Source organism: Podarcis cretensis (genome assembly GCF_951804945.1).
Source record: "Podarcis cretensis genome assembly, chromosome: 2".
Lineage (NCBI taxonomy): Eukaryota > Metazoa > Chordata > Lepidosauria > Squamata > Lacertidae > Podarcis > Podarcis cretensis.
The window spans coordinates 59,690,450-59,703,024 of record NC_137171.1 but is presented as its reverse complement, the minus strand read 5'-3'; positions in this window follow the sequence as shown (position 1 = coordinate 59,703,024).

Here is a 12,575-nt window from a genome sequence, read left to right as displayed (position 1 = left end):
ATTATTGGGACAGTGGTGCAAATGTCATGCAAAGAAGGAGACTGGACAAGCAACAAGCAAATTAACGGGTTGAATTCTTTGGAAACAGATTGCTAAACTGAGGCATATTTTAGGAGCAACATCAGCTGCTGCCAGGTTACTGAGAACTAGAAAAACAGGTTTCCTAATCTCAGAATTATGAAATACAAAGTAACTGTCCAGAGTGGACAATGTATCACAGAGGTTGCAAAATGGTTAAGCCAGCATACACACAGAGTTATGTGTACTGTGCTGTTCCTTCACTGTATACACTGTGTATGTGTTTTGTCCCAAAAAGCAAATCTAAGGAAATTGGATATTGTATTCTGCACATTCATTGGGGTGGGGTGGGGTGGGGTGGGGTGGGGGTATTTGCCCCTCTTTGTAAGAAAATGTCTATGTACCCAGTTCAATCATGGCTAGGCATACATTTGAATCTGAGCCTCCCACTCCCAAACTCAGCACTGCATCCCCTACCCTGGCCTGTGCATTTAAGAAAATTTCCATGATGGAAATGACATTTTGCTACTCAGAATCCACAGAGCCCAGTGCTAATACTTTGAATGAGGATTGGGATTCGTTAGCACAGTAGTAACCAAACTCTCAGGATTTTCACTCTTGACCTATAGTTATACATTATCAGATAAAACCAGTGGCACATTAACTAAGATCACTTAATTTCATAATATGATGACCTCAGTTCTTTACTTTTTACCCCAAAGGTAAAAGATTTCCAACTATGAATTGTGCAGACCCAGGATGAACTCTTATTTCCTCACGTCTGTGACTATTGTTAAGAAAACAACCGCTTATCATTTAAGTGCATTCATATTTAAGTTAAGCTTTTAGAGAAATAATCTCTAGAGGTGTAAAGAAGCAGGCCAGTCAACAGAGCCACAATCATGAAAGCAAATGATCTCACTGGGATTTTCTAAAACAATACAGTTTGGACATGAACAAGTTGCTAAAACAAAGTCAGCTATGGAAAATGTGTGAGAGACCACTGTGTGACATCTTCTGAATGTCATTATCATGATCATGGTTGTAAAAAAGTACAGTACCAGTGAAGGAAGATATATTTATATAATGTATGTGCAAAAAGAGGAAGAAAAGATAATTAAAAAATGAAGAAAAAAGATTACCTTTTCCATTAATAATTATACTATCATATACATGGCCATATAGACTAAGAATAAGTGTGCATTTGACAATGATCATAGATCACACCTAACAAAGTACAGTGGCACCTCGGTTTACAAACTTAATCAGTTCTGGAAGTCCGTTCTTAAACTGAAACCGTTCATAAACCGAGGCGTGCTTTCCCTAATGAGGCCCTTCCACCGTTCAGATTCCGTTCTTAGACGGAGGTAAAGTTTACAAACCGGGACACAACTTCCAGTTTTGCGGAGTTCATAAACCGAATTGTTCCTAAACAGGGCTGTTCTTAAACCGAGGTACCACTGTATGTGTGAGTTGCATTTGATTGTGTCTAGTCATCCAATGCATTATGAACGTACCGTATATCATTCTTCTATAAAGCATTCTAAAACTGCCTTCCCCTCTTGCCCTATCTGATTGGTCACTTTTATCATATTCACTATAACCCATACTTTGGTTAACCAGTCTTCTGAATTTCTGTTTGAGAATATGGTGCAGACTTCTGCTGTGACAGTCTTAGTTCTTACCCAATCCAAACTCCTGTTGTGCCCACTCTTCAAGTCATGCCAGAATGGATTTGGTGACTATTCTTAGCTCTTCTGCAACATGAAGTTGAATTACATACAGTGAAAGAAAACAGTAACTGGAAATATAGTACAGATCTAAAATTAAATGAGGGGGTTTGGTTTTTGCTGTCCAACAGCAGCTCAGAGGAAAGATGACCTGTCAAAAATGTCTGTGAGAGAAAAAGTGCCAAGGGATAATACTCTGCAATGGGCTTACTTTATTACATCAGCAGATTAACAGCTGCTCTAATATCTTCTCAGCCGTCTCAAGAATAATTGACATAGCAAGTCTAATAAGGCTCGCCTTTCCAGCTCACAAATACCGGAAGGTAAGACTGATTGAATTCTGTCATCTCTTAGTTCTGAGCAGACAGGGAAGAGAAATTCAATTCAGTTCTAACTATTTCACATTTTTTGAGACATTGTGCAAACTGAAAGACAGCCATCCTGTGAAATTCAGGCTTCTCCAAACATTGCAATGCAGTTCTCCAGCCAGGAAATGTGTGCAAAAAGTCACACACTAGGAGAAAAGGTATATTAAAAAAGCATATATCTGTGAAGAGTAAAAAATTGCTTTGTAAAAATGAGTCTAATAGGTAAAATTGCATACAAATGTTATATTACTGAAATGCTGTTGATTTTGCACGAGGAGTTAAAAAATTCACAAACCGATGTGCTAATGTAAAGAACGGAGCATAAGATTGGACAAATGAGAAACTGAGGGAAACCAAAATCGTTGCACACCATTGCTCAAAAATATTTGTTAAATTCCTTTATGGTTCCTTAAGCTGCCTAGATAAAACTTTCAAAACACATATGTGCCATATTTTTGCAACTTTTCCAAAAACTGATTCATTTTCACTGAACTTCGTTTAATAAGATAATCACAACACACACACTCCACCTTGAAATGCTGCTTTTCCCAGGAAAGGGGTACACGTGCAACTGTTTTTATGTGCCTGTAAACTTAGCTCAAAGTTCACCTGGCTCTGATGACCCCACAAACCTAAAACTCTAACTACATGTGATATTAAATGGGTCACTGCCCATCCACATCAGTGGCTTTTGTTTATTTAATAGTGAACACCCACTTTTTATCAAGACTATGATGCAAGGGTGATTTCACATCTCCAAATCGCCGCTGTGATATCCATGAAAACCCCTCCCCTGTCCTGCTATTGGTAGTGATGCATTTAGCATCATTGTACTTAGGCTCCAAGTCATGGCTTGCAAGGAATTCGTCTGCCTTTTGCATTTGGGCCATCAGCGACAAGCCACAAACTGCTTCTGACTCAAGCAGCAGGTGAAATGAAAAAGAAACAAAGAAAGGAAAACTGTTAGCACACTGCCATCTGCTGTCAGCAAGAGCTGATTTTCCCTGGGCCTTTATTATCCCATTTAGTGAACACCAAGTCTGTCCAATACAACTGAGGGCTGGTAAATAAGACACGATGAGGAATTAAATACATGACTGGCACTCTGAAATTATGTAAAAAAACAAAACAAAACAGGTGTGGGGTGGACTTCCCACTCCCCCAAAACTACACAGGGGGTGGAATACAGGTAGAATGCTGTATCTTCATTTATCATCCCTGCTGTGGATATAACAGCAGGTGAGGAAGGACAATTTAATTAGGAGGCCAATTTAATCAGGAAACTGGTGTCGATAAAAGAATTAAGCATCTTTACCAGCTCTGCTTTTGCATCCAAACCCAGAGGGCCCTGTGTGTGTTGTAAAGTTAAAAAAAGGGAGATCAGATCAGAGATCTCCTTCTGTTGTCATATCTGTCTCAGCCCTGAAGTGCTAAATTTTCTTTAAAAAGACAAATGAGACACATGAGAATATTCAGCAGATGATATTTTCATCAACGTGTCAGTTAATGCCAGAGCCTAGCTATTACTCTGGTACCGACTTGCTCAAATGTCTTGAAGCAAAGGAAAGATAATAGCAACACTTTGTCTGCAACCCCTCCTCTTTTTTGCCTTCAATACTTTAATACATGCTGGGTATGGACTCTTGAAGAACTTGCCTTAATGTAGGAGTCTGGACTAGCGTGAGAGCTTGAACTAGTACAGGATATTTGGACTTTTGGCAGACAGGCTCTCTTCCCAGTTGTCCAGTTCCACTCTTCTCCTGCCTTCACTTGCATTGCCAACAACTTGTGCTAATGGAGATGTTTTAAGCTCTCAATCCAGTTGGCTGCTGAGGATATGAAACTCTCTGGGTGGGGAAAGAAAGCCACCTGGATGCCATCAAGGCCTTCAGGTCCTTTATCCGCAGTTATAATTCATGTCTCTGCACCTGCTTTACTGCAACACATTCTACTCCCATATTCATAACATTCATCAGTTAAAGTCCTGGATTTCTTTCATGTTCCAGCCTCTGGGCAGAGTTCCCTTCTCTGTTTATATTGACTTCATACACAGAGGGAAAATATTCCTTTGTCCCAAGTGGAACTCAAAGTCATCTTTTCTTTCTAATAAGAAGCCTGGAGATTACCAAAGAGATACAGGATTAGCATATCATCATCGCTGAGTTTTAAGACACACTGGAGCACACAGTACTGTAATATAGCCAGAAGCGGAACAACAGGAAGCTCTCCATTCCAAACTGGGTGCAAAATTCTGTGCTTTTATGTCCAGAGATGTTGTGTTTTGCTCTGAATCCCAAATTCTTTCCATAAAAAAGTGTAGCTGTCAAGCAGACTTTTGTTTATTGCGCTCAGACTTCACAGAACTACAGTATGATCAAGAGAATTAAGTCTAACATAATTTGCACATACAAAGTGGAGCTGTCTCCTGTGTGTGCTGCAATTCCTTCTGCAGATGTGTCTAGAAGTGAGCTTTCTTGAGCCAAAGCCTCTAAGCCTGGGATCTATCACGAAGGAAAACTTGAGAGGGGTAGAAATAAAACAGCTAGTTTTTGGCTGCAGGCATAAGTTCACTGTAGGCCCGCTCTCAGGCATCTCTTACCTCTGTATGAGTGGAAAGAGAAAACTTTAAAGCAGAAGAACTGGAAACTCCTCTCTTGACCCCAACCCTATGCTTATTCTTATTCAGGTTGTTGCCGGCCTGGTTATTTGACATCATTCAGTTGTCATGGGGGAGATTGGTGTTTGTTGTTGGGAGCAAACCAGAAGGTTCCCAATCACTTCCTGCCTTACTGGAAGTATTATACCACTTATTTGCAAACAGCGCTTTGTTTGCACACAAATAATCTCTGCATAGAGCTCATGATGGCATTTACACTAAAGATGCTGATATGAAATGCTCACTCCCAGGGACAGTCAAGCCTGTCAATTTCTCATTTTTCCAATCTTAAATTCAGTTCTCCACATTTCCACAGAATTTTCCAATTTATTTATTTATAATCCACATGAAAATTCATGTCTGAATTTCTCCTGATAATCACATTTCTGTATGTAGCTATGACTAATGTGCACATTTTGTTTTTTTTTTAAATAATATTTATTAAAGATTTTCAAATATAACAAAAAAAGAAAAACATCCAAATTTAAAACCTTATTTTCATTGGCTTCTTTCCAGGACTTCCCCTCCCCTCCCCCTCTTGTATTCCAGTTCTTTCAAATAGATTCAACAAATTCTTACCCCAGATTTTAAAATTATTATCATTGGCCCAATTTAAAAAATATTTTCCCATCCCCTAAAATCGACCTGTTCCCTTCCGCGAGTTCCCCTCTTTAATATGCAATACAGATTAAGATAAACAGAAAAATAGAAAAAAGAATAAAATGTAATTTAACACCCTTTGGATTCCAAATTTCCCTCCCCCCCTTCCCGGTTGCGTTCCCAATGTCTGTCACTGTCTACTGTCATCCTGGAGCTCCCACATCTAAACCACAGTCCTTCACCAATCCGCTTTGCCGTCTTTTTATTAGTCTTTGCCGTCTTTTGGTCATCTTTGATTTCACATGTCCGATCTTGGAAGGAGTCTATCTTCCAACTTTATGCAGTTCTTGTTATTCTTGTTGTTCTTATTGTTCTCTCTCCTCCTCTTTTTTTTTTTCCCCCTGCTCTCCTGCAGAAATGTTCTAATTCCAAAAAGTTTCTAATTCCTCTGCAGAGGCTTGGTTATTCAGGAACAAAACATTACGTCAAGTCCCTTCCATTCTTCAATAGATAAATCTATTGTCTCCTTTAGTGTGTAGACCTCTGTAGACAAAATAGTGTTCCATTTCTGCAGTTTCCCAGGCGATAAAAAGTCCTATTCAAATTCAATGCCAACAATACTTGTAGTGTCCCACAGCTCCTCTAGAGGGATTATAATAACTCAGTTTCCTTCCCGATCAGACCCAACAGTCAAAGTAACTTATTATTCCTTGTTTTAAACAATTTATATCCAATTTCTAACAAATGTGACCAGCAAAGTCCTCTTAACAAAGTTCTCTTTTTGTTCTTCCGCTTTGACAGCTCCTTTGACAGCTGTCAAAACCTCTATTTCTCCTCTCCCGGCGCTCTTACGGATCGCTCCCGGGATTTCCGGGGGGGGGGGGTGTTGCATTTTAGTTCACATTCCACTTTTCTCCTCCAGCCCAGTCTTATAATTTTCCATCGCGAAGTTAATAACTTTATCAAAAAAAAAGGTTGCGCTCGATCTTAGTTGTCAAATCCTTTGTTTTAGCTCCTCTACAACTGGGGGGAGGCTGACTTCCTTTTTGCACCTCCCCCGCTCGCTCCGAATTTAAAAAGAATTTTTCCCCTTTTTTAATCCAAGTTCCAATTACTCACGGGTTATTCTTTTAAAGTCCAAATTTTCAATGGAAGAAGTTAGCGCTCTCCATCGAATGGCATGCGGCTTCGCTCGGCAGGGGAAGCGGAGGACTCACAGCACCACCACCCCCCCTGTCACCCGCTCCGCAGCCTTTAAAAAGGCTCCTTCGCAGGTTGGGGGGGCGCAAACGGTGCCCGCCGAGTCACCATGCCCATGGGTTTCAGCGCCCATGGTTTTTAAGGGTACCCGCGTCGCCGGCGCGGTAGAACCCAGCCCCTGCCGAGCAGGCTCCCTCCGGAGCTCGGAGGGAGTCCGCCATTGGGCGATGGCGCCAACCCGGAAGTCGACTAATGTGCACATTTTGTTTGGCAAGCCCCTTTCTTTACCCAATAAACGGCTCAGGACTGTAATAACTCCAGGACCACTTCTGCGCATATGAACCAACCCAGACCATGCACTCATCAGCTGAGGCCCTTCTATGCCTGCCCACTCCACAGAGGGCAGCAACACAGGAATGGGCCTTTCCTGCAGTGACTCCCTATTTATTGACTGCTCTCTCCTGGGCGGCCTGCCTGGCACCTTCATCATATATCTTTAGCGCCTGGCAAAAACTTTCCTTTATAACCAGGCCTTTGGCCTTTAGCTATCTTTGGCTTTTTAGAAGTGGGTGGGATGTTTTTATTGTATTTCTCTTTCCCCTTGGTTTTAATGTATCTATGAGGTGTTCATTGTTCATCTGTCTGTCTGTTTATAAGTTTCTTTGGTTTGCCCTGGTCAAGATAAAGCAACTAACAAATTTTAATAATAATAATAATAATAATAATAATAATAATAATACAATGCCTATTTGCATGTTACTTTCACTAACATATTTACTTGCTAGCTAAGTAGCTTTATATGCACAGCTTTGGGGAGAAGGGCTTTCAAATGCCAAAGCAAATCCAATTTTTAAGTTGTTGAAATATTTAATTCAGGAATAGTATAAGTTTGTGGGAATTTGTCAAAACTAAATATAGCTCCATCCATGTTTGCCTCTCCAAGCGTTCTTCCCCCTTTCTCACTCTGTTGTTTGCTTTCCATGGATGGGATTGTGTTGGTGCCAACATGGGGCTCAATGGCAGCCTGAGGTCATCGTTTAGGAAGGAGAAGCTGGCTTGTCTTGAAGGCAAATGTTTCTGTTTACCCACAGACATATTGGCAAACAATAATGGGGGGAAATACAGTGCTACAGTGAAATCACAAGGCGTTTTTTTAAAAGGAGAGTTCCTAGAGACTTATGAAAAGCCCTGAATAGCACTGAGAATTTTTATGGAAGAAAGGAAATACCAGAATAGACAGAAAATGGCCATTTCTGTTTAGGAGAAAACACACATTCTCTAATTCCTATTTAGTCTCAGACGTGACTCTGTCCCTATATCCAATGTCCATTTCAGCCCTACAAATTCCCTGGTTCCTTACAGAGTTACATTTCTCTCCTCTCCTATTGTTGATCTTTTATTTGAGGAATGAAGGGAAGGTTACAAGATCCCCAAGGCAGATAAATGTGAGCAAAATTATCTTTAAAACTGTTTAAACTCTCTGCTTTCAATTCCTAAACATGCCTGCTCCAAAATAAGTTCATTTGGACTTACTCCTAGGTAAGTGTGCTTTGGAGTGTAGCCTCAAAGCAAATGGCCATTGCTGTCTGTAGGATTATGAGTATGGTTCACATCTGCATGGAGAAACATTTGTACGGATTCAGGGAGGGCATTAACAGGATCAAGAGCAACCATTTGCTAGTGTGGAGTAGCAGTTGAGATTAAAAAGGGGCAGCGCAATGGATGCAACTCTTACTTTTGCACAGTAGGATGCATTTCAGTTATGCAAAGGCCAGAATTTTTTTTTAATACTCCCCCTTTTTATATACACTTCAATTCATCCATCCAAGCTAGAGACACTATCATAATTCAAGGGAATAGTCCAGGCAGGTGGGGTGTGTGGAGCAGGACTGTTAAGCCATGCTGACTGGGGAGGGAACTGTCGCACCAGCGCCGGAGGAGGAAAAAACTTAAACATGTAGCAGAGTTTCAAAAAAATAGACCACAGGTAGATAAATAGGTACCGCTCTGACGGGAAGGTAAACGGCGTCTCCGTGCGCTGCTCTGGTTCACCAGAAGCGGCTTAGTCATGCTGGCCACATGACCTGGAAGATGTACACCGGCTCCCTCGGTCAATAAAGCGAGATGAGCACCGCAACCCCAGAGTCGACTAGACCTAATGGTCAGGGGTCCCTTTACCTTTACTTCATCCAGCAGAGCTTTATTTTCTACTGAAGGCAAATGAACATAAATGGTCACAAACCCAATCCATCAGGATTGGTACAGTCCATAAAAAATCCAATTGCAGCACTTAAAACAAAACCTATATTTAAAAGAACTTATAATGAGACTTAAACCTTAACACTAAACATACAGAACAGAACATCAGAACAGAGACAGAAAGAGAGAGTGAGTGAGAGCCAGGCTCCTCCTGGCCTGGCTATTATAGTATGACCTTGACAGAAACATAACAGATCCAGTTTAAACCAGCTGTACACAGCTTTCCAGAGAAATAACCAAAACATCAGAAACCTTCTTCCCATTTCTCTCACATAGAAATAAACCTTCTAGAATCCTCCTGAACTAATCAGAATAGGAAAGATCTCTACACATCAGATCAATACTTTCTTTACTAAGAAATGAAAACTGACAGGAACATGGCCCAGGAGAGTCCTGAGTCAAGATAGAAAGTTCTGAAGTCTGCATTTGTCCCCACAGGTCTGAGTGTAACCCACCCCTGGTTTACACAGACTGGCAGAGGCTCTCCAGGGTTTCAGAGTGGGGTCTCCCCCACCCCTACCTAGTATTGAACCCAGGGCCATGTGCATGCAAAGGAGGTGCTCTGTCACTAAGCACAAACCTTCCCTCCTGTGGTGTCTCCTCTTATTCACATCTTGCAACTCAAGGATGCATCTTTTCACTTGCTGCAATTTGGAATGCAGAGCAAGGGTGTTAGGACCTGAGATTTGATGTACTGGAGTGTTTATTTTTTAATAGGTGGAGCAAAGGGAGTAGCCAACTTTTTAACGAGGTTTCTGATATTTGCTCATTATTACTTCCACAAATTAACCTATACTTAATGAAAAGTTGGGAGAGAAATGGGAAGATCTTCTTGCAAAAGGCCACCTCCACAACAGTCCAAAAGTTCAGTTCTGCAAAGAATTCAGTGTCTCGCTACAAATCTGTTTCTGTTCATATGTTCCTCTCATTTCAGCTGCTGTTCCCAAAAATTTCGCTTTAGCCACAGTTGTATAACCATAAAATGTGTGCCACCTAAACCCACGGAAACATATTGTTACCACAAATAACCGCACACCTTCCCTGTTGCCACAGTAACAATGTTACCTCAAGGTTATTTTTTTAACACTTGATGTTTTATGTTTTTAGATATGCTGTAAGCCACCCAAAGTGGCTGGGGAAACCTAGCCAGATGGGCAGGGTATAAATAATATTGATTATAAACACCTGCTATTTTTTATTATTGGATGTTATGTATTACTGTAACACAGAGTACATTTCCTTTGCCTGTTGTGGTATAAAGGCAGGAGTCTATCTATCCCATTATTAACTTTTTATTGTTTAATTCTAACAGAGAATATTCCTGGCAAATGCTGGGTGTATCTTTCAAAAACGAAAGGTAATTTTCCACAGAAAGGCACAACATGTGCACAGAGGATTATTGCAGGCTGAAATACAAAGCATTTGGAGAGCATGTACTGCAAATTAAGTGAAAAGCAAGGATAGGAGTCAGACGTATTTATGTACTTTTAAAAGTGCAGTAGTACTTTAACTATAGTCCATTTTACTCTTGAAATCAGGAATTCTGTAGGGATGGTGCTATTATATAGATTAGCCACTAGGTAGCACTGGACTTGGTTGTATCTGAGTAGTGTCAGAAGTTTTCTGGTTTTGCTCTGCTCTTGACTGAGAGCGTCAATAAAGTACTTGTCAGGTTTCCTGACTGGTGTATCCTCTAAGCCAGGAATGGGGAACCTTCAGACCTCCAGAAGTTGGTGAACTACAAATCCCATGAGCCATAGCAAACATGGCAGATGACATGGGATGGTGGGAACTGTAGTTCAACATCATGTGGAGGTCGGAAGGCAACCCACACCTGCTCCAAGCCTTCCATTGCACCAACCAAATGCAGACCAAAATGGATCATATCACACGTACAAAGGATCAGAAACAAATAATTGATTATGAATCTGCAGAAGTAGCTATTTACAGATCCCAGAATATTAGGAGCAAATGCTTTGTCATTAAAAATGCAGCACTTGCCCATAGAGGGTGTCCATGTGGCCATATATTTTTCTCTCTCTCCACTTCTGTGCATGCCAGGTATTTTATAGGAAACTGAAGAATCATGGATATGATGCAGATTTTGAGTAAGAAAAGGGGCAACTATAGAAAACAGGGCACAGCTCCTGTGAGGAAAGGTTATAATGTTTTAATGACTGACTGACTGACTGACTGACTGACTGACTGAATAAATATTTATACCCCACCCACCTGGCTGGGTTTCCCCAGCCACTCTGGGTGGCTCCCAACGGAATATTAAAAACACAGTAAAACATACAACATTAAAAAAGCTTCCCTAAACAAGGCTGCCTTCAGATGTCTTCTAAAAGTCAGATAGTTGCTTATTTCCTTGACATCTGATGGGAGGGTGTTCCACAGGGCGGGCGCCACTACTGAGAAGGCCCTCTGCCTGGTTCCCTGGTTTTTAGTTTATAAAAGTTTTATACAGTGGACAGGAATATAAAAATAGCCCTGAAAGATCACAGAAAAGTCAGATGGGTGGGGTACTACTGTTGTTGTTGCTGCTGCTGTTATAGTATTCTGTTCTGGCGGTGGCCAATCAGCTGCCTACAGGGAGAATTCTTTCCTCCTATCTTAATACTAGAACCTGGAGTCAGCCAATTAAGCTGAATGGCAAGAGAGTCCGAACAGACACGAGGAAGTACCTCTTCACATGGTTAAAGCAATGTCGTTTAAGACACAGCGAGGGCTATAAAGTTAGAGGGTTTAAAAGGGGATTAGACAAATTCATTGAGAATGCCCCAGCATCTCCTGAGGTGGTTTGGAGACACATTGCACTCTACTGATCCTTTATAAGAAGCCCTCCATGTTTGGTGCAGTGACGCTGAACAGGGTGAGATTCTGCCCAATCCCAAGCATGTTACTAGCAGGACTGGCTTGAGAGAATAAAGGCCAGAAATCAAGCTCACAGGGAATCATGCTGGAAATATTAATTTTCTGTATTTCAAAGCATTGTTGACAAAGCATTGCCTAAAATCATTGTTTCTCTAAGTTTTGATGGGTTTGGGTGTGTGTGTGTTTTTTTAAAAAAATTGTAACTGAAACATAAGTTGAACACACTGGTGGAGCTTTTAAAATTCAAGGCTATTTGCTTAGATTGGTGATGTATATTTGCAAATATCATATAATATATCCAGAGCACCAGTACTTTCCCTTGGCTTGCTTTGAGTCATTCCTCAGATATCCTTTAGGCAGCAGTGTGTGCTTATAATTTGATCATATTCTAAAATAAATAAATAAACAAGCCCCAGCACCTGTTCACCTGCTTTCTTCAACCGATTATAACAAATAAAAAGCAAAGACGGGAACAAACTGATTCAAGAGGACTTCTGTGCTATTCAAGTTCTGATTACAACAAATAGAATAAAACTGTTCTTCCCCCATGACAAAAAACAACAACACAATTTTGTAGTGACATAGAGAGTGAGCTCCTACATGTGAATATGCAAACGCCACCATGTAGATTGATTCATTTCTATTTATTCCATTTCTACGCTGCCTTTCTCCCATAACGGAGCTTTGTCAACTGGGGCTCGCCTTGCACTCATGGAGTCGGGCTCTTCCCCATGTGTTCCTTACTTATATACTACTGCCTAGCTTCCCTCAAATTCCATTAAAGGTAAAGGTACCCCTGCCCGTACGGGCCAGTCTTGACAGACTCTGGGGTTGTGCGCCCATCTCACTTAAGAGGCCATGGGCCAG